Source organism: Callithrix jacchus, chromosome 5, assembly GCF_049354715.1.
Source record: "Callithrix jacchus isolate 240 chromosome 5, calJac240_pri, whole genome shotgun sequence".
Taxonomy (NCBI): Eukaryota; Metazoa; Chordata; class Mammalia; order Primates; family Cebidae; genus Callithrix; species Callithrix jacchus.
The window spans coordinates 158,586,310-158,609,648 of record NC_133506.1 but is presented as its reverse complement, the minus strand read 5'-3'; the positions used below and the strand labels follow the sequence as shown (position 1 = coordinate 158,609,648).

The 23,339-nt window shown below is 43.0% G+C and overlaps 1 protein-coding gene and 1 pseudogene across 4 annotated transcripts in view; both read left to right on the top strand.

Moving 5' to 3' along the window:
• The window catches only part of LHFPL6 (LHFPL tetraspan subfamily member 6), a 264,546-nt gene that overhangs the window by 202,718 nt on the left and 38,489 nt on the right, over nucleotides 1-23,339 (top strand). The gene's annotated exons all lie outside the window — the stretch shown is intronic.
• LOC144582782 (heterogeneous nuclear ribonucleoproteins C1/C2 pseudogene) lies at nucleotides 20,087-21,197 on the top strand (annotated as a pseudogene).

Below are 23,339 nucleotides of genomic sequence, written 5' to 3'. Positions count from 1 at the left end.
TTACTGCCACCCTTCATTTTAAATTTGGCTATTAATAATTTTCACCTTATTTAGGCCTGGGTTTTTGGCCTAAGTAAGGTTTTATGAATTTTCTTACTTAACTGTGGTAGTCGAAGTTTTCTGATCTTGGAGCCGCTTCAGCTTTTTTGAGGTGCCGATGAGGACAGAACTTATCTTGCCTCAAATGTAAGAGGCAATATTAGTCAGAACATTTTGGTTTCTCAGTGAATTTCTTTGCTTTCTACAGCTTGATCTTTAGAGAACACTATCCTTTCAATCCCCATGCTTCTCCCACTTTTGCAAACAAGAGTTCACAATTCTTGTCCTGATTTGCCAATTTTGTTACCCTAAATTTCCAATTAAGATATACCTACATAAGTGTTGTGATAGGAGTTTAGAAAGAACTTGTTCAACTCTTGCTTCCCAGTTTTTCTCTTTCCTAATTATCATTTTTCTTCTCTAATAAATGCTAATTAAACTACTTTTCTTGCTGGTTTAGAGCCTTCTGTTTTAATATTCTTCTGTCTAGAGGCTAAGTTTAGTTTTTCCTCTGAATTCTTCAGACCATTTTAAACAGGAATGAACATGTAAAACCACTTTAGACTGAGGTTTCTTATTTTCTCAACAAGATAGCTTCAATTACTATAGATATGTGTTCATATATTTTAATAGAAGTCACAGAAAAAACCAGATTGACCCTATGCTCTTTTGACCTACAAACATATATGTTGAAACTTTGAAAGCCCCTTTTCTGGTGTCTGAATAACCACAGGGTTTTTAAAACTTGAATTCCTGCATGAATCATTGGCTCTAGGAAAGACTTGGAGTTGTAGGGTAGGCTGGTCACACTTATGTCAAAGGATTATAAAATGTACTCTGCTGTTCTAGAGCAGCAATCCCCAAAGCAATCCCCAACTTTCTGGCACTAGGGACCTGTTTTGTGGAAGACAATTTTTCCATGGACAGGGAGGCATAGTGGGGGATGGTTTTGGGATGAAACTGTTCCACTTCAGATCCTTAGGCATTAGTTTGATTCTTATAAGGAATGCACAGCCTAGATCCATTGCATGCACAGTTCACAATAAGGTTTATGCTCCTATGAGAATCTGATGCCACTGTTGATCTGACAGGAGGCAGAGCTCAGGCAGTAATGCTCACTTGCCCACTGCTCACCTCTTGCTCTGCGGCCCAGTTCCTAACAGGCCAGGGACTGGTAGTGGTCTGTAGCCCAGGGAATGGGGAACCCCTGTTTTAGAGGCTGGTGGCACTTGGTTAAATCCAATAAATTTACAATATCCAAGAAGACAGACTAGTGCTACCGAAGCTTTCCAGTTGCAGAGTCACCTCAAATTTGGGCTAGTGAAGACTGAAGCCGCTTCCGTTGCTCTGCCCTTTGCAGAAAGGCTGTATTCCTTAGGCAGTTGAGAAATACACGTTTTGGGAAATACATCTTTCTTACTATTTGGTAAATTAAAGAATGAGCCTCACAGGCCAGGTCCGGAGAACTCAGTGCTAGAATGTTTAATAACTTTGTCCTTCAAAGAGCTCAAAGAAATTGACTGTTCTTTCTTAAATCTTCATATAACATCCATGAAGTTCCTTAGGAGATTTTATAATTTTATTTTTTTGTTGCATTGAGCCTGTTCAGAAACTCAGTAGGAAAATGGGTTCAGGAGAAGCAGCCCTGGTTGAAATGGGGTTTGCCTCCGAAGTCCTTCCTTCTTCTCTTTCCTTGATGATGTTGTGTCCGTATGTCCTTGGGGGAGTGCCCGTGGAATACACCCTGAAGACTGGCCAAAAGCATCACTAAAGATGTGTGATGAACAAAAGTTTGGTTGAGATGCTGCCTCCACCCCAAAACAGTTTATGTCATTCTAATGCTGCTCAGCAGAGTTACTGCGTTTGTCTCTCTCTACACAAACAAACGCACGTGCGCGCGCACACACAAACACACACACACTCTCACTCTGAGTTTCCTAGATCCCAAAATAATTCATTAGTTAAGGCTCTAAATACATGGTAATTTCAGAATAGATTGGGCCTTTCTGAGTTACACCCCTCCCCAATGAAAGGGAGACAATGGAAATTATTCTACTCACCAGGAGCTCCTGGAAATAGAGTTTATGTGGAAATACAAACATCACAGTAACGGTCTGTGCATTGAGAGAGGAGAAACTCAACAGATGTAGAAACGAAAAGAGGAGAACAAGTGGCCAAATCCGGAGGTGCCAGAGGAAAGAGGGATATATGACCTCACTTTACCTTCGTCATGGATGACTTACAAGGATTAATTAAGTAAAAGTCGGTAAATGTCTTGAAGCTCTTTGGAGAAAGAAGCTATTTAAATATAAATTACGATCATGCAGCTTACATCTCACATGTCAGGCATGCATGGTTAACTGTGTCTGATGTGTAAGTTACGCTTCCTCCAGGTTACAGCCATGAGGATCCCGGATCCACCTCCCTTCTTTGACACAGTGGTAAGACAGAGATTGATGGTGTTATATGTGGCATCCGAGTCCAGGGCATCTGAGCTGTGATGTTGTGCTTGGAGAAACCAGAGCCTCTATCTGAGCCTCTTCTTGGGCATTTTCTTAAGACATTTGAGGATGGAGTGGGAAACAGAAGTTAGTAAACTGAGAAAATCTTTTTTTTTTCAATTTACTTTATTAACGTATTGCCTAAGAGGGTAAAACAAATTAAATGAGAGAAGAATATATTTTTAACCAGATGTTTTAGTTTCCTAGGGCTGCTATGAAAAAGGACCACCAAGCATGAGACTTAAAACAACAGAAATATATTCTCTCACAGTTCTGAAGGGCAGAAGTCTAAAATAAAGGTGTTGGCCTCTTCTAGCTTCTGGTTGCCCTAGGCATTCCTTGACTTATGGCAGCCTTCACTGTGACTCCAAACTCTGCGTGTGTGTACGTGCGCGTGTGTATGTATGTGTAGGTGTATGTGTGTGTATGTATATGTGTGTATGTGTGTGTATATGTGTGTATGTGTGTATGTATATGTGTATGTGTGTATGTGTGCGTATGTGTGTGTATGTGTATGTATATGTGTGTATGTATGTGTGTATGTATGTGTGTATATGTGTGTATGTATGTGTATGTGTGTGTATATGTGTGTGTGTGTGTCTTCACCTGCCTGTCTTCCTGTCTTCTTTTTTTTTCCCTTTCCCTTTCCCTTTGCCTTTCCTTCCTTCTTCCTTCCTTCCTTCTCTCTTCTCTTCTCCTTCCTTCCTTCCCTCCCTCCCTCCCTCCCTCCCTCCCTTCCTTCCTTCCTTCCTTCCTTCCTTCCTTCCTTCCTTCCTTCATTCCTTCCTTCTCTTTCTCATTCTGTCACCCCAGGCTAAAGTACAGTGGCACAATCACAGTTTGTTGCAGCTGTGACTTATTTGGCTCAAGTGATCTTCCCACCTCAGCCTCCCAAATAGCTGGGACCACAGGTGCACACCACCACATTTGGCTAATTTTTGTATTTTTTTGTAGAGATGGTGTCTTGCTATGTTTCCCAGACCAGTCTTTAACTCCTGGGCTCAAACAATCCTCCTGCCTTGGCCTCCTTAAAGTGCTGGGATTACAGGCATGAGCCACAGCACCCGGCCTGGCTGTCTTCTTATAAGGACACCAGTCATATTAGAGTAAGGACCTAGCCTTCTCCAGTGTGATTTCATCTTATCTAATGACATCTGCAACAACCTCATTTCCAAATAAGTTGCCATTCTGAGGTACCGGGGATTAGGACCTTAATATACCTCTTTTTTGGAGATAGGAGGATGCAGTTTAGCCCATAACACCAGGTTAGGATAGTTTTCAAAATTATGGAGGAGCCGAACCTTGCCCTTATGTAAAATATCGGGTGCAGTCCCATCAGAAAGCAGGTAGAGCAGCCCTGCCCTGCTGGGAGCAGCAGTGGAGGGCAGCCCCTGTGCTCTGCACCCCTGCCAGCTCACCTTGTTCCATCCCACCTGGGAACATGTTCTTTAGATGCCACAGAGACACCCACACACCCCACAGGGCTTCAAGGGTCACAGCAGAAAAAGCTGCAAAACTAGATGTTCCATTGGCTTCCTTAATCAAATAACACCCTATGCCTTTATAACAGGCAGCTTTAAGGAATGCAAACTCTGAAAATAGTCTGTTTATAAGGCTTGTTGGAGAGCAATTGCATTTCCTCTGTTTGTTGGTTTTAACATAAAGGAAATAGAATCTACTGAAAGCAGACTTTTTCCAGTGTCACCTTAGCACTGCCACCAGCACCCATTCAGATTTGGGTGCTACAACAGACTGAGGGCTGATTTTTCCCCTCTATATGTTCACGTCCATGGAGAATGGTAGCATACACCTCACCCTCTAGCATCTAACTCCCTCCTTTCATAAAGATTGGGAAAGTGGGAAATTCATTCTTGGAAAGACTGAAACAGAGGGAGTCACAGCCAGTCCTGCTTAGCAGCACAAGTTCCACCCACAAAACCAATTGACTCCACAGCAGAAACCCTGACTGAGGTCCACGCCGCCTCCCGCCCGGAGTGATGGAACTCTTGGGAACAGTTGCCCAGGCTCCTGGGAGGAATGCCGACTTGCTTATCAGTCTCTGTGAGGCTGTGATCTCCCTGGCAAGGAGAATTATATTCTTTAGATAACTAGATCCAAGAAGAGGAGGCTCTGGGAAAGAGTACACAAAGCTGCCCAGGGGGAAAAGTCCTGATGATAACTCCACAAAAGGCAGCTTTAAATGGTCTCAGCTGATCCATATTTTTAGAAAATTGTTTTTACTCTGCCTGCCTGACTGTAATACTATTGACAGAAACAGCAATGAAAGTGAGATAAACATGATGTTGTGATCTTTCTTTTTATGCCTCCCATGAAGCCCTGGGTAGTATAATTTGTGCTTGACAACCTTTGATTAGCAGCTGCTCATTCTGCTGAGGAAAGGAGGCGTTTATCTGAGACACTGTTCTCCCTTCATAAATAAGCTAGAAATTTGCCACTGGTAATAGTTTCCCAGAGGAAGCCAGGTCTGACCCTCCTCTTTCACACCTCTGGACACTTCTGTTTGCAGCCCTGTGGGAAGGGGCAGTGGGGAGTCCATGGGGCCAATTGGGGAAGTCTGTGTCTCACTCTTAGGGCAGCGCTGGGTGACCCCAGAACTTTTTGAATGTGATATGGTCTGTGCCAGGCAGATCAAGTACTTTCTTCTTTTCTCTGTGACAGTGTGGTGCTGCAGAGAACGCTTTGGACTGAGCAACAAAAGATTTCATTCCATTTCTGATTCTTTTACTCACTGTGACTTTGAGCATGCCATCTAATCTCTTTGATCTGCAGCCTAGATTCATTCTTCTCAAACCAAGCTATCCATGTACTTAAAGAGAAATGGCTCCAGATACGTGAAGCCACAGGATAAACCCAAAATATCTTCTAAGAGCATCAATTTTACTCCATCGTTCTGAAGAAAGCATTTTTATGTGAGAAACAAGGCTACCCATGGAGTAGAATGGAGAACTTCACAATAATTTTTCAGTAGGTTCAAGGAAAACCTGCTTCAGAGAAGTGATAACTAAAGTATGAGTTCACCGCTCTCTGTTTTTAGGAATATTGTCATGTCAGAAAGTTTGAGAAGCACTAGATTAGGTCATCTTGAGGCTGCCTTTCTACTCTTATATTTGGGGATTCAACAATAAACCTGTTTTGGGCTGAACATTGCCCCCTACAAGTTCAAACGTTGAAACCCTAACCCCCAGCACCTCAGAATGTGACTATGTGGAAATAGGACCTTGATGAAGTTAAAACAAGGCTGTTAAGGTGAGTCCTAATCTAATCTGACAGGTGTCTTCATCGCAAGAGGAAATTTGGTGCTAGGTGGAGTGGCTCACACTTGTAAACTCAATAATTTAGAAGGCTCAGTCAGGAGGATCGCTTGAGGCCAGGAGTTTCAAATCAGCCTGGGAAACATAGGAAGAAATATGTTGATAAAATATACCTTAAAACAGATTGAAAAAAAAAAAAACTAGCTGAGTGTGGTGGCATATGCTTGTAGTCCCAGCTATTTGGGAGGCAGAGGCCAGAGGATCACTTGAGCCCAGGATTTCAAGGCTGCAGTGAGCCAGGATCAGGCCACTCTACTCCAACCTGGGAGGCACAGAGAGACTCCATCTCCATAGAATAAAAAAGAAAAGGAAATTTGGACTTACATTAGGGATGCCTGCTTTACAGAGGAAAGACCATGTGATAAATGGCTATCTCAAAGCCGAGAAGATCACAAGAAACCCAACCTGTGTACACCTTGATCTAGGACTTCTAAGCCTCAAGAACAGGAATAAATAAATGCATACATAAACGAATGAATGAATGAATGTTGTTTGGGCCACCCGGTCTGTGGTGTTTTGTGATTGCAGACTTAGCAGACAACAGGAACGGGTTCCCTTTGCCTACTACATAAAGGCCAACGTCCTTGGCCCAGAATTAATGACCTTCTGCAAGGGTCATTGACCCCATCCTCACCATTTAGCCACCACTGCCCTCTACTCCCTTAATTCCTAACCTGCTCTGTTTTCATGTTGTGCCTGCCCATCACCAGGCCTATTCCCTTCACCTGAGATGATTACGTGTCTACTTCTCAAAACGCACTCATCCCTAACCACCTCCTTCCCCTCAGGTCCAGCCTAAAATGAACGGACTTAACTGGTAACTGCTGGTTTTGCTGCTAAATGACACAAGGATAGCCTTGACTTTGGGTTGTCTCTGCGTTACTCTTCTTCCTCTCAGATGCCAGAGTGAATAGACCACTTCTTCCGTGTTTTAAAAGTTCGTTTCCACAGCAAGACGTCCCATGCTTGACATAGAGTCAAGCCCACCAGCTCAGTGCATGAAACAGAGATCAATCGATATTGTTTTCTCTGCCAAATATGTTTTTAAATATACAGTCATTCCTTATTGTCCTTGGGGGATTGGTTCCAGGACCCTTCTTAGATATCAACACCTGCAGATGCTCAAGTCCTTCATATAAAATGTTACAGTATTTGCATATGACCTATGCACACTTCCTGTATAGATGAAATCACCTCTAGATTACTCGTAATACCTAATACAGTGTAAATGCAATGTAATGGTTGTTACAGTGTATTGTCTAGGGAATAACAACAAGGAAAAGAAGTTTGTGTTCAATGTGGATGTAACTTTTTTTCCAAATATTTTTGATCCATTGCTGGTGAATTCATGGATTCAGAACCCATGGATTCAGAGGGCTGATTCTATCTTATAAATATATTTTACACATATATATCTCTTATATATAACTACATTTTAAACAATACCTTAAAAGATATATCTCATATTTTGATTCATATGTATACAACTGGTGTTCACGTTTTTGTTTGTGGAAAATTCATACTGAGATAATTAAAATATCAGGCTAAAAATGAGTATTCCTGCTTCTACCCTCTGCTAGTTCTGCAATGTGTAGTGCAGCATTTGCCAACCCCCGGCTCTTTTTTTGAGATGGAGTTTCGCTCTTGTTGCCTGGAGTGCAATGGGGTGATCTTGGCTCACTGCAACTTCTGTCTCCCAGGTTCAGCTGATTCTCTGCCTCAGCCTCCCAAGTACCTGGGATTAGAGGTGCCTGCCACCATACCTGGCTAATTTTGTATTTTTAATAGAGACAGAGTTTCACTATCTTGGCCAAGCTGGTCTCGAACTCCTGACTTCAGGTGATCCACCTGCCTTGGCCTCCCAAAGCGCTAGGATTACAGGCATGAGCCACCACACCCAGCCACTTTTACCAATTTTGAAGTCTGTTTTTTGTTTTGTTTTGTTTTGTTTTACTGTGCTGGTTGGATAATCTATTTGAAAATATATAAGTCATTGTGACTGCTTGTGGTAGTATTTTAATACTTTTTCCTTTGTAAAATACTTTATAATCATATTTCAAGGTATGTTTTTATATCTTTTAATATTTGGAAAAAACGCTAAAGACAGATGTGGTGATTTAAATCGAGTCAAAGTGGAAAAAAAGTATTGAACTGACTGGAAACAAAATTCTCAAGCACTTTCAAAGCTTGCTTGGGACTGATCAGTACATCGCAGATGGAAAAGTCAAAAGTTTCAGTTCTCCTTGACATTTCAAGAGAGAAAGAAAACAGGAAAATCATGATATCTGTCTTGAAAGAAATTGCTTTCAAACTGCTCTCTGTCAGCTATTCCAGATGGCTTTGCTGTTTCTTAGCAGAAGTGAAGGTATTTTTAAAAGACCTGAGGAAAATAGATGAGGTTCTTCTTTCCTGATGTCCCAGAAGGAGGATGAAGGGAAAACTATTTTTAAGGAATTGTTTCTTTTGAGTGAGTTGGCCACCTGTACCACCGTACTGATGGTGCATATCAGCAATCTCATGATACATTCATATCCTCTCACTTTTAGTGATGAAAAAGTTGCTATATGAGTATAAATAGTGAAAACAGTATGTATCCTAAGCTGAAAAGTTGGCAGAAGTTAGTAAATGCCTGTTATAAATGGCTTATATATTTAAAATATATGGTATATAATTTGTATATGTTACATTCCTAACAATAACAAAATAAGCTACATATGTAATTTGTAGATCGAAATTATACATGAGGTTGTAGATGATTATACCTAAGGTTTGGTACACACATACGTATGTATATGTATGTTTTATAAATCTTTACATAAATGCTTACAATCCTTAAAACAGCTCTGTGATATGGATTTTATGCCTTCTTATTGATGAGGAAACACACTCAGAGGAAGGCAAGAAAGTTGCCCATGATCACAAAGCCAGAGGGGAACACAGCCATACTTCTGAGGCCATCCTTTCATTACCATACAACACTGCAGTAGTGTTTGTGAAATTCTTAGGGTGTTTGGTTCACTGTGGCATCACAGTCAGTAGTAAAGACCTGGATTCAGGCCAGACATGGTGGCTCATGACTGTAATTCGAGCACTTTGGGAAGCCGAGGCAAGCAGATCACGAGGTAAGGAGTTCGAGACCAGCCTGGTCAACGTGGTGAAACCGCATCTCTACTAAAAATACAAAAATTAGCCCAGTGCAGTGGTGCACATCTGTAGTCCCAGCTACTTGGGAGGCTGAGGCAGAAAAATCTCTTGACACTGGGAGGTGGAGTTTGCAATGAGCTGAAGTCGGGCTGCCACTGCACTCCAGCCTAGACGACAGAACAAGACTCAGTCTGAAGAAAAAAAAAAAAGACCTGGATTCAAGTCTGTCCTGTAGTGTGTCAAAACAAAAATCCATGCAATTGCATGCTTTAATTTTCCTGTTTGCAAGCTAGGAATAAGTAGTATTTGCCATCAGAATATCTAGGACTTAAAGAAATGTGCTATATTAAGGCATGATATACTTATTTTCATTAGGACTTGGGCTTTTCACTTGAAACTTTCTGCATTACTGTTTTTGGATTGGATTTTTAAAGTTTTTATTTGTATGCATTTAGGAGTACACAGTGTGTCCCACGGATGTGTGTGTAGCGGGGAAGTCCCAGCTTTTAGTGTCCCCATCACCTGAATACTGCACATTGTACCTGACAGGTGACATTTCATCTCTCACTTGCTTCTCACTCTGTATTACATTTTGAAAGTTTGTCCTGGCCAGGCACAGTGGCTCACACCTGTAATCCCAACACTTTGGGAGGCTGAGGCAGGTGGATCACAAGGTCAGGGGTTTGAGACCAGTCTGGCCAACATAGTGAAACCCCGTCCTAATAAAAATACAAAAAATTAGCCAGGTGTGGTGGTGTGCACCTGGTAATCCCAGCTTCTAGGGAGGCCAAGGAAGGAGAATCGCATGAACCCAGGAGGCAGAGGTTGCAGTGAGCTGAGATCACACCATTGCACTCCAACCTGGGCAACAGTGCAAGACTCGGTCTCAAAAAAAAAAATGGTTTGTTTTCTTTGTCCTTTATTTTTAGAGACAGCATCTCATTCTGTCTCCCAGGACGGAGTGCAGTGGTGCAGTCATAGCTCACTGCAGCCTTGAACCCCTGGGCTTAAGCAATTCTCCTGCCTCAGCCTCCTGAGTAGTTGGGACTACAGGCATGTACCACCATGCATGGCTAATGTTTTTCTTTTTTAAGAGAAGGAGTCTTGCTGTGTTGCCCAGGCTGGTACTGTTTCTATTTATCTGTGTAAGAGGCTTCAGTTGGCTCACTGTGGCAGGACATACTACACAGGGCCTATCTCAATTTGGAGAAAGTCTTTCTTTCTTCTCCATGTCATCACATGCAGATTTTACTATCTTTTAAAAATATGTCTTACATTCTACTCTGCTGTTGGTGTGGGGCTCCTGATTTACTTAAGAACCTTAGAAATATCTAAGAAGAGGAATTACTTCTTACCCAAACTAATTTTTTAAAAGTTAAGTAGAAATGAATGAAGATAGTTGGAAATCTGTTGGTGCTTGGGCTCTTGTTGTGTTGGTTAAGGGCACTTGTGGAGAGAAAGGTTTAACTCTTCCTCCTAAATACTGTTATGTTAGAACTGAAATGAGTTTCTGAAATAGAACTTATAGGAGAGAAGCTGAAGTGAAAGCCCCAGGGAACTCATCACTCCTTTGGAGGATTTCTCTACCTGAGTTCTGCACTGTCTTGGGTAATTTTATGATATTAGTATATAAAAACTAAGGAGCCAAGCCTGTGGTCTCAGTACTTTGGGAACCCGAGGCGGGTGGATCACGGGGTCAACAGATCGAGACCATCCTGGTCAATATAGTGAAACCCCGTCTCTACTAAAAATACAAAAAAATTAGCTGGGCATAGTGGCACATGCCTGTAATCCCAGCTACTCGGGAGGCTGAGGCAGGAGAATTGCCTGAACCCAGGAGGCGGAGGTTGTGGTGAGCCGAAATCGCGCCATTGCACTCCAGCCGGGGTAACAAGAGCGAAACTCCATCACACACACACACAAAAACTAAGGAGGGAGGTGGTTTTCCTCAGATAGTTTGCCCTCTCTGTGTGTGCTTCTCCCGAGTGATCTCCTATAGCACATCTTCCTTTCATATGCAAACATACCATGCCACCGTCTGTGGCACACTGGGTAATTGGTGTGCATCGCTCTGATGCTCACACCATCCCCAACAGTTGCAGGTGGCTTTGTTCACACTTGCCCCGAGAGAAACGCTGAGTTTCAAAACAAGTGGCCTGCCTAGGCCACACTCACCAGTGCAGAGGCTGGCTCCACACCAGTGGCTCTCTGGCTCCAAAGCTTCCAGCCCTTCCCCTACAGCACGCTCCCAGTTCAGGACCCCATTTGAGTTAAAACCTGGCCATGCTTCTTCTTTATACTTTTTGGCCTTAGGTAATGATTATAAGATAATAAATTACTATTTCTCATGGCCATATGAGAAGGTGCATTTCCTGGGTTCCTTCTTCTCAACCCACAAGCCCACTCTTCCTTTCTTCCCAGGGAGTTTGGTTACTCACACCCCACTAGTTCACTACTCATCAGCCCCTCCCCTGAGGTCATGGGATCCAGTGTAGAAGCTGTGTATGAATTAGCATGACAAACAATGTAGTTCCACATATGATCTGCACCGAATTGGGGCAACTTGGTTCTACCGTTGTCTCCATTCAAACAGGATGCACCCCCTAACTCGGCTCCCGTTCTTGCAAGAGACAGTGTATTTATTTCAGGAGTCTCTTCTCCAGCTAACTCTGACTATGCATGGCTTGGCTTGGCTTGCAGTCCCATCACAAAGTCCCTCATATTAGCTCACCCAGAATCCCTGAGAGTATTGAACAATGAGTGCATTCCATAAAAAAGATGTTATTTCCCAAGCACAGAGTAAATCACTCTACAAGCCTGCAGGAAGGAGACCGTGGACTGGGGCTCTAGCAGGAATCACAGGTCTGTACAGAAGTCGGGGGAAAGCTTGGCGGTGGCCAGGGATGCCATTCGACTTCATGATGCCAAGGTGTGTTGCCTGTGAGACTTCAAAACCCATGGCATCATCTGCCCTGCACTTCAGTGGAAGTTTTGGAAATCTCTCCCACAGCCCTGCGCATCCTGATGTAATGATGGTGCGCTTTGTTTTCATAAAGTCACGGTTATATAAACAAAAATAAAGGTTCAAAGTGTCACCTCCGCCTCCTCATAATTTCATAAGAGGGAAGCTGCTTCTACATGCTCTGCCACTGTGCTGGGATTTTGAAGGCATTTTCTCCAATGTTGTCAGTAACTCTGTGAAGAAGCATTGGGATATCCATGTTGATGTGATTTGAATGCTTGTCCCTTCTAAATCTCATGGTGAAACATAATCCCCCATCTTGGAGGTGGGGCTTGATGGGAGGTGTTCGGGTCATGGGGGAATATCCCTCGTGGAGTGCCTGCCCCGTGGTAATCAGCTCTTGCTAGAGTTGGTGGTTTAAAGAGCTGGGCAGCTGTCTTGCTTCTCTCCTTCACCAGGGGATACACTGGCTACCCCTTTGCCGTCCACTGTGATTGGAAACTTCCTAAGTCCTCACCAGGAGCAAATGCTAGTACCATGCTTCTTGTACAACCTGCAGAACCATAAGTCAAAATAGCCTCTTTTCTTTGCAAATTACCCAGCCTCAGTTATTTCTTTATAGCAATACAAATGGACTAACACACATTTTTTGGAAGAAAGTTCTGAGGCTCAAGGTTACAAGACTTGCTTGGGCGGTACCTAGAAAGTGGCATGCCTGATATCTGAATACAGCACTTTCTGACTCCTAAGCCTTTCTTTCTGCCACTGGAATATTTACTTTTGTGAGTAATCAGTTTGGGAACATACAATGACTGGAGTCTGGTTTGGCATTAACGTTGCATTTTTTTTTTTTCTTTTTTAAAGATGGGGTTTCACCATGATGGCCAGGATGGTCTTGAACTCCTGACCTCAGGTGATCCACCCACCTTGGCCTCCCAAAGTGCTAGGATTACAGGCGTGAGCCACCGCGCCCGGCCTAACGCTGCATTTTCAAAGCAAGGGTAGAATGCATTCAGGGCTTGCCTTGCAGATTTACTTCTGCACTTTTGCTTTTGTTTTTTCTGGTCAGGACTTTTCTGACAGAATATTGTCGGAGCCTCGCCCTGCTCCTGGAAGATTGAATGTTGAAGTGTGATGATTAGGTGCATTCTTTTTTTTCTTATTGAAGAAGGTCAGTGTCAGGAGTAATTCCTTTTTTTGCACAAAATGACAGTTCTTATTAAGAGACAATACGTCTACTGAAAAGTCTGAGCTGAGCAGCTTATCTGTGCTGGGACTCTATTTTGTCATTCTGAGGTTTGTGAAATGTCCTAAAAGGTTCTTACTGGAATTACTGGGTCAGGTAGCTGAAGCAAACTGATCCTACTTTAAGTTGTAGGATGGTTGTTTGAGAAATGTGAAAGGCTTAAAGGTGTCCATTACTCCAGATTTATATAAAAATCACTTTCCAAGCTGATGGATCCCAAGATGACTTCAGGATACAGTCCTGTCTCAGTTACAACTTTGGGGATCGAATTTTGTATCTGTGTCATAGGTCTGCATAAATTCTTGGGCCAAAGAAAGAAGAGGATGGAGTGTGAATGATGACAGGGAGCTGTAGGTACTGATGCCTGAAACTTACTGTGACAAGCACCCTCCATCCCTGAAAAAAAAAAGATGGATTTATGGATTAATAGAGGAATGGGAGAATAGGTCAATCCTAATTTCAAAAACCTGTTAATCGTAGAAACTAAATGGTGGGTATTTGGATATTCACTGTAAGGTTCTTCCAACTCTTCTGTAAGTTTTGAAATTTTCCATAATACTATGTAAGAAGGAATAAAAAGAAATGTATTGGGCCGAGCGCAGTGGCTCACGTCTGTAATCCCAGCACTTTGGGAGGCGGAGGCGGGTGGATCACAAGATCAAGAGATCGAGACCATCCTGGTCAACATGGTGAAACCCCGTCTCTACTAAAAATACAAAAAATTAGCCTGGCTGCCTGTAATCCCAGCTACTCAGGAGGCTGAGGCAGGAGAATTGCCTGAACCCAGGAGGCGGAGGTTGTGGTGAGCCGAGATCGCGCCATTGCACTCCAGCCTGGGTAACAAGAGCGAAACTCTGTCTCAAAAAAAAAAAAAGAAAGAAAGAAATGTATTAACTCTTAGTCGTAGAGATGTGGTTAGTTCCAGCCAATGTATTTGTTGTGAAGATGTGAGCAAGTGATACAGCAGAAACTTCTGCTCCTGATTAGGTAGTGTTGGGTTTATTTGTTTGTTTTAAACTGGTGAACACCCGTAGGTGCTAATGAAGAATCTGAAAGTGGCAGGTATAATAGAATGAAACATTTGCTATTCTGGAACAGTGGTAATATCTTTGTTAATATTGACACGAACAACTATAATCTGCTGCCCCTGTTAGATGTGAAGCCCTAGACCTGTGACTTTTATCACGTCATTAATTTATTTCTAATAACAGCGCTAGAGATTCAGGTCCCATGCTAAATGTCCAGGAACCATTAGCTCTACTTTACACAGAGGAAAGACTGAGCTCAGAGAGGTCAAAGGCATGCTCCTCAGGGTCACAGGTCTAGTTAAGGCTGGTGTCAGAATTCAGGCCTGACATGATGGACATCAAAGTCTATGCAATTTCCACTCGACCCTCGAGGATCAATGTGTGGTTCTGGACAGCAACCTCAGCCTCATGAGGAGCTGCTTGGAAATGCGGGACATCAGGCCTCATCCCAAAACTACAGAACCAGAACGTGCATTTTAACAAAACCCCTGGCTGTCTCTGTGCACATCAGTCTGAGCAGTGCTACACTGGACCGTGGTCCTCTGGAAATTTGGGACCGTGTCTTTATTTTTCTCTCCATGTAATGCAGGACACCATAGGGTCTGTGAAAACCGCATTTATTTTGTTCCAGAGGGGAAGCTGCAGTACTGAGCCTTATTAGCTTCCTTTCCAGCAGTATCAGAGTGAAGGCAGTGAATCAAAGCCCCTATTCCCATCACAGGACTCAGACGCCTGAGTCTGTCCCAGCCTGCCTCTGGTCATCCGTGTGATGCTGTACTTAGAGCTCCCCATCAGTGTGTGACTCTGTTTCTTCAACTACCAACTGGGTGAATCAATTCTGGCTCCACCTGCCTCACAAAAAGGCCCAAGGTGCCTTTAAAAGACAAGAAACAGCTGGGCATGGTGGCACATGACTATAGTTCCAGCTACTCAGGAGACCAAGGCAGGAGAATCACTAGAGCCCAGGAGCTCGAGGCTGCAGTGAGCCATGATCCTGCCACTGTGCTCCAGCCTAGGCAACCGAGCGAGACCAGGTTTCTAAAAACAAACAAAAAGGAACAGAAAGAAGCACTCTTATCATGGCGACAGTATACTAATCCTTCACTCCTGTGAGTGTCTCCGCAGCTCTTTCACTTGTGCTGTCTGAGGTTTCTATGGCTGAGGTGACTGCTGGGCCAAGGTTTCATGGTTCACAGTTCCAGCAGTGTCCTTGCTGGGGCCCTCCCTGCATTCCATCTGAGAAGAGGAGCTTCTCCAAGAGAGGAGGACTCGATATCAGACAAATATGTACAAAAACACATTGGTCTTACCCAACCTCACACCCTCCCTGCCTGCACGACAAGGTCTAAAATTTAATGATGAAGACCATACATTGAACTATTCCTGTGAAGCATTGTATCTACCCCTCTACCCACACACTATCTCCTTTAATCCTTGCAACTGTCTCAAAAGATAGACATTTGCCCCCATTTTACAGATAAGGAAAACTGAGTCCTAAAGAACTGACATGGTAGAATTGAGATGCACTTAACTATTGGGGTTAGAAAGGTGTTGCCTTTAATCACATGTAATTTCCCAGAAAACTGTCCCATAACAATTGCAAAACCTCCCCCAAATTTTCACTGTTTGAAACAACTTTATTTTTTTCTCCTGCTGATTGCCTAGGACTCCAGGAAGAGCAAAGGTGACAGGTCACTCATGACTGAAATTAGCTTGTGAATTTTTGCTCTAAGCTAAGGAACAAGCATTGTGGTACATAACACATTGTACATGTCTTTTGTGTTTTCTGTCACATGAATTGAAGAAGAATGAAAATCAGGGTACCATTTGGAAAAGCATTTTAAGGAAATTCAAAGTATGCTCTCTTCTGCAGTATGTTTTCAGCAAAGAAATTGTCTTATTTTGATTTGTTAAAATATTTTTGATAGGTTGTCAAATTATCATAGTTCTGTTTTACATTTTAGTGTTTGAAAAAGATATGCTTTACTTGGCTAACTTTCTGATAATAAACAAACCCGTTTCCCATCTTTACACCTCCATGTGTTCTTTTTGAACAGATGCTTTTTGTGTGCCAGCTCTCACATCTGGGCTTCTCACTCACTGACATCCAGGAAAGGGATCTGCAGAGTTTCCAAGAGCCCGCCCCTTGTCGTTAATCACAGGTAGCAGTGGGAGTCTTCCCCGTACCTAGAATCAGTGTCAGTCTTGGACAAATGGTGACTGGAAGTTTGGCTTGATATTCTGCCCCATTCCTCCTTCCCATTTACACACAGGGTTCTGTGCACATGTGGATACAGAAAGTAAGCCCAGAGATGGGTCAGGGAACACAGGGATTTGGGAAGCATTGGAGAAGCCGGATTAGGAACACTGGTTCAGGGCTCAGACCTGGATGTTTGTCCCTGCATCTACCACTTGCGTAGATGTATGAGCATAGGCCTGCTTGTGCAGGCTTCAGTTTCCCTTACCTATTAAATAGGGGCAGTGATATATTCTACAACTATGACTCGATATCTGGACTTCAAAAATACCTGTGGTCAAAAACACGTTATTCTGAGGATTTTTAAGTACTGAATAAATAATATTACTACTATTAATATTTAACAAAAATTGCGAATGAGTGAGTTGGATGCAAGTAAACATAGATATCTGGTCTTCCAGGACATGGAATACTTAGAAATATCTGCAATGCAAAATGGCCATTCTCAAGTAAAGGGTAGAGAGTGCATCACAATAGCAGCTCATAGGAGAGGCAAAACCTATAGCTCACTGCTGGGATGACCAGGGAAGGCTATGTGTTGAGCTTTCTAGACCTTGAGTACTAGTATTTTCTGAGCATTAAGGTAAGTAGTGAGAGCGTCTCAGTCAGAGAGAAGGGATTTGACTTTCAGAGATGAAAAAGCTCAAAACGTAGGCAAAGAACCAGTAGTAGGTGCAGTAAGTCGTCAGGGCTCCCCTGTCAGAAATGCCTTTGAGACTGGCCGGTTACCCAAGCAGTTAACAGGATGACCAGGACCTGGCTCCAGCCAGTCACTTGCAGGCTCTGTATTGGCATATGTTTCAATTATTCAGGAGATACAAGAAATCTGGACTTAGACATACTAAGTCCCATTTGGTAAAACATGATGATGGTCAAATCCAACATGTCTCTGGTTGACTCAGATTATGTGTGGTGAGTGTGTGACCACTGGGATCGTGATGGGTGGAAAGGAGCCCTGGCCTGGGATCCAGGAGGCCCAGGATTAATCCGAGCTCTGTGTCCTTGGACAGGCTTCTCACATCCTCTGTGCATCCGTTTCCAGAAGGCACCTTGATAGGAGTTGTGGTTTACTAGAGCCCAACCAAGCCTTGTTATTTATTTATTTTTTTTTGTAGACTAAATGTAATCCTTGGGTTTTCAGGGTCTGAAGAATAATACTACGGACCCCTGCTCTTGTTCCTCCCCCTGCCCCACTGTATTTGTTTTATTGTTATGTTTCCTGTTCTTACATTTTGTAAAGGGGCCATTATCTAGGGATGAAAATGGATAAAATTTGTGTACATAAATTAGCATACGGAGACTTTGAGATGGAAACGTGCCAACCTTTTCCAAAGAGAAGGCCAGATAACAGGCTGCAAGATTGAGCAGCTTTCCTGAGAACAGTAGAGGAAACAATTTCCCTCGGTGCTTACCACAGAAAGGAAGGTAAAGGAACTGGAGGATGGATAAAAGTATCCAAAAAGCATGAAAGATGAATCGATGGGAAACGCTGGTGCGACCACTCAAGGGGTCATGGGTGGAAAAAGTCATTCCATTAAAAAAAATAAACAGTGGAAAAAGAATGGAGCCATAGTCATGGGAAAAAGTGAGATCACATTTAAAAACTTTCAAGATTGGCCTGGAAAAATAAGGCTTTATGAGTTTAACATGAGGACTCTATTCTTACCACCTGTGGAGAGTAATTGGCACTGGCCGACTGGAGGTTTGTTTTGCCTTCTTGGCAGGAGCTGAATTGTTATGTTAATAGTCCGCTGGCTAAGTGTTAAGTACAGCGTTTGAATGGAAGGAGTTTTGCAGAGGAGAAAATTCCCACCCCAGGTTCCTATTCCGACCACTGAGTGCTTTACGGATTTCAGACTTCACACACTCAAATTCTAAGAAACAATTAGTATCATGGCCGATATTTCTAGCATTTTATGAGAACGAACAGTTTCTACTGGGAACTCTCCTGTAGGTGGTTTACGGCCAGAGCGTATCCAGGCTCAGGTTTGGCCCCAAGAGCCCATTTGGAGCTAAAGAACAAATTTCATCACAGCAGCATTGCCTACCTTTTCGTACTTGTCTGTGCCAGCTCTTTTCCATTCACATTGGCTTCTCCTTAGAGGTCATTCCACTGATTTGGCTCTTAAAATATTTTAATTGTCCTTCAACAAGGTGAGCCCCCAAACCTCAGGGCACTCAGGATGAAATAGCTTAGTAGTCGATGCATTATTAAAATGAACTTTTCCAGATTTAAGAATTATCAAGTCATCTGCTGGATGATTGGTTTGTCTTTTTTAGGAGGCGGCATCTCTCTGCAGTCCTAAAACCGCTTTTAAAATGATCTTTCATGTGACCTTTTGACTCTAGATTGCTGATTGCTGGTAAAAACTAAAGATTGACCTAATTTACAGTAATTTGTGATTGACTTATGACCCCTTAAAAGTCTCACATCGTTAGGGTTGCAGAAATAGATTGCTTCTTAATTGCAAATGAGCTCGTAGCTGCAAATGACTTCACACCTCTTCCTGCAACTCACCTTCCTCCCACCTTCCTCGGGTGGTTGACTTGCTTCACAACATCTTACCTCACTTACGCTCGTGTGCACAGATTTCCAAAAGGTGTGATACTGTGACTTTTTTTCTTTTCTTTCTTTCTTTTTTTTTTTTTTTTTTTTTTGAGACGGAGTTTCACTCTTGTTACCCAGCCTGGAGTGCAATGGTGCGATCTCGGCTCACCGCAACCTCCGCCTCCTGGGTTCAGGCAATTCTCCTGCCTCAGCCTCCTGAGTAGCTGGGACTACAGGCACGCACCACCATGCCCAGCTAATTTTTTTTGTATTTTTAGTAGAGACGGGGTTTCGCCATGTTGACCAGGATGGCCTCCATCTCTTGACCTCGTGATCCACCCGCCTCGGCCTCCCAAAGTGCTGGGATTACAGGCGTGAGCCACCGCGCCCGGCCGACTTTTTTTCATGTTGTCTTTTATGGCAGTGACAAAGGAATTTGGTTGAAATTAAGCCCCTGTGGTAACCACAAGGCTTAGAAGTCTAATAAAGAAAACCCATGTAAATTATATGGAAGCTCGTGAACTAGAGATTCTAATTGAGCCATTTACTTCCCCAGAAGCAAATTAGGGAACTAGAGCTATTAAAATCCGTTAGGTCTCTAAGACATCATTTGGGCAATTACTTCCAATTCCAGAAAATTTTCTGAGCTCCATTTCTGCATACTACATAATACCCAAGTAGTATTTAATTCAGAGATTTCTAAACTGTGCTTCCATCAAACATAGATTAACATGGACTAAGATTTAACACTGTTGGAACTGAACAATGACGAATTTCTTCCTTTCAAAAGATGTTCTCACTTTTACATTTAATTGCCTGTACCTTACTTTACAAAATAGCACTTCAGTATAGACAACAAAATGCTAGTTGAGGTCAGTCCTCTCCCAACAGGTAGTTAGTTAACATTTGAAGTATCGTCTTCAGAAATGTACATTTCAGGAGAGGTTACTTGGCCTGTTACATTTCCTAACTGGAGACCCCACCGCAGACACGTTCAAAGGCAAAGCTTTGGACGAAGACTGAGCGGTTGTGTCCGCGTTGCCAACCTCGAGCAGCAGTGGCTTCTCCACGTGGAACCCGGGAGTAGGAGACTCAGAATCGAATCTCTTCTCCCTCCTCCCGCCTGTTTTTGGCTTTCTGAGAAGCCTTATCCTCAGACACAATGGCCAGCAACGTTACCAACAAGACACATCCTCGCTCCATGAACTCCCGTGTGTTCATTGGGAATCTCAGCACTCTCGTGGTCAGGAAATCTGATGTGGAGGCAATCTTTTCAAAGTATGGCAAAATTGTGGGCTGCTCTGTTCATAAGGGCTTTGCCTTCGTTCAATATGTTAATGAGAAAAATGCCCGGGCTGCTGTGGCAGGAAAGGATGGCAGAATGATTGCCGGCCAGGTTTTAGATATTAACCTGGCTGCAGAGCCGGAAGTGAACCGAGAAAAGCAGGTGTGAAACCATCTGCAGCGGAGATGTACGGCTCCTCTTTTGACTTGGACTATGACTTTCAACGGGATTATTATGATAGGATGTACAGTTACCCAGCCCGTGTACCTACTCCTCCTCCTATTGCTCAGGCTGTAGTGCCCTCGAAACCTCAGCGCATGTATCAGGAAACACCTCACCAAGGGGCAAAAGTGGCTTCAATTCTAAGAGTGGGCAGTGGGGATCTTCCAAGTCTGGAAAGTTGAAAGGAGATGACCTTCAGGCCATTAAGAAGGAACTGACTCAGATAAAACAAAAAGTGGATTCTCTCCTGGAAAACATTGAAAAGGAACAGAGCAAACAAGCAGCAGAGATGAAGAATGATAAGTAAGAAGAGGAGCAGAGCAGCAGCTCCGTGAAGAAAGATGAGACTCATGTGAAGATGGAGTCTGAGAGGGCTGCAGATGACCCTGCTGAGGAGGGGGACCTACTGGATGATGATGATAATGAAGATGGGGGATGACCAGCTGGAGTAGATCAAGGATGATGAAAAAGAGGCTGAGGAAGGAGAGGATGACTCTTAAGCACATAGTGGGGTTTAGAAATCTTACCCCATTATTTCTTTACCTAGGCGCTTGTCTAAGATCAAATTTTTCACCAGATCCTCTCCCCTAGTATCTGCAGCACATGCTCACTGTTCTCCCCATCCTTGTCCCTCCCACCTCCATTAATTCATATTTCCCTGCACCTAGTCCCATTTTCACTTCCTTTGACCCTCCTAGTAGTTTTGTTAAGTCTTACCCTGTAATTTTTGCTTTTAATTTTGATACCTCTTTATGACTTAACAATTAAAAGGATGTATGGTTTGTTTTTTTTTTTTTAAAAGCAAAGCTTTACATCACTATACTTGCCCCAGAAGTTTAATAATTAGCATAAATCGTGAATTAGAGAACTTTTTATTAATTAAGGAAATGGTAATGTTCAAGAAATATGTTAGGATAATAAGATCAGTATTGGCTCTTCTACCCTTTTGTGAGTGGGCATGTACCAGAGTTTGACCAGTCAGAGAAACCATTCTAGATACTTCCAGCAGGAAGGGATGTAGCCCAGGGATTTAATGTTCTGTAGACCTACTATTAGGTCTGAGAAAGTGAAGGTCAGAGAAGCTGCTTTGGAGAATTCAGGAAATTGGGGAGTGCTGGGATCAAAAGAAGCTACAGCTGATAATCTACCCTTAGTGAGTGATGAAAAGGGGGACACGTGGAAATCACTCCCAAAATCTCACTGTCTACTCTCTGCAGAGAGGCTTGTCCCCAGCTGCAGGTGTGAATGTGGAGTAACAGTTTATCCCTTCTAACTTTTATATTCCACATGAGAGCTTATTATTGACAGTATGACCCAGAACGTCTACTAGTTTATGGAATACGGTTTCCTGGCCTCCAGGCCTACCTAAATGGAAGAATTTTAAAGAGGGATGGTTTTCATTGTTAACAAGCACTGTCAGACTTAAGGCCTAAGGATCCGACGAGTCCAGCATTCTTTTAAAGTGTGTCTTATATCTAGTACAGCCATCCCTCAGTAGAACTACAGTTAGAAAAATGGTCTAATTTACACTGTCCAATATGGTAGCCACTAGTGCCACATGGCTATTGAGCACTTGAAATGTAGTTGGTGCATGTTATAGTGAACCCCAAGTTTCTCTTCAAAGAATCACTGTGTCAGTATGTTCAGCTCTCTTATTCTTTAATTCTCTATTTTAAAGTTTAACATCCTTGTAATTCCAGTAAACAACCTTCTCCACCGGTTTAATTAGTAGTTCACCTCTGTTCTCCCAGCCCCCAGCTCTATCCTGACTCATCCTGGTCACCTGCTCCAGTCACCTGCTCCGGTCACCTTCTTTGACCTAGGTCACCTCTAGCTACCTTCTCTGACCCACCCGTAACCATCCTTCCCACCAAAACACCCTCCTTGCCACTCCAGCTTGGACCCCTGCTCTCTTTGAAATAGCCAATCAGGATCAGCCTAGCTTGTGTGGTCTAACCCTAGGCAATAGGGAAACAACAAACACAGCAGTAGGGACGACCCCCGTCAGGCATAATTGCCCCTTCCCCCCTTGTCCAGGTGTGTGGCCACCATTGCTCCATCCATTAGCCACACTCTTCTATGGAAGTAAATTGCCTTGCTGAGAGGATTTATTTTCGAGTGCTATTTCTTCTGTGGCACCGAAATTTTACTTCTAACAGTGCAACTGAGGGATTGAATTTTTGAGTTGTATTTAATCTTACTTACTTAAGTTTAAATTTAAAGGGCTACCTGTGGCTATTGGCTACCGCCTGGGGCAGTGCAGGTTTAGATCTCTCTTTGGACTTGTGCTCCCTCTCCATTTCCATTTAATTGACAATACTGTGGCCTGATCTGACCTAAAGTCTCCCTAAGCTGTCTCATATTTGTTTATTGGGTGTTGAAAATTTCATGTGAGGACCTTGTTAGAATGACTATATATGATGGAGTTGTGTTGGGGGGGGGCAGGCCACTGGATTTCACTGCACTTACCAAATTGATCTTCTGACTCTTTTTAGTGCCAGCTTACTAATAAACATTGGTTGTGTGTTTGGCCGAATTTGGTCTGAAACTCCCTTTTGCCATAACATATGATGACAGCAAGTGAGTGGGGAGGCCACTGAAGTGTTTGCTATATATCCTAATAATTCTGATAGCCAATTAGCCCGATCGTATGGTTTGTAACATGTTTTTCTCCCAGAAATGTTTCTCAAATTTTTGGAGTCTGCAGTATCTTTCCTGCTAGCAAATACTGGCGGACAACAAAATGAAAACTACACAAATATTAACAGAAAAATT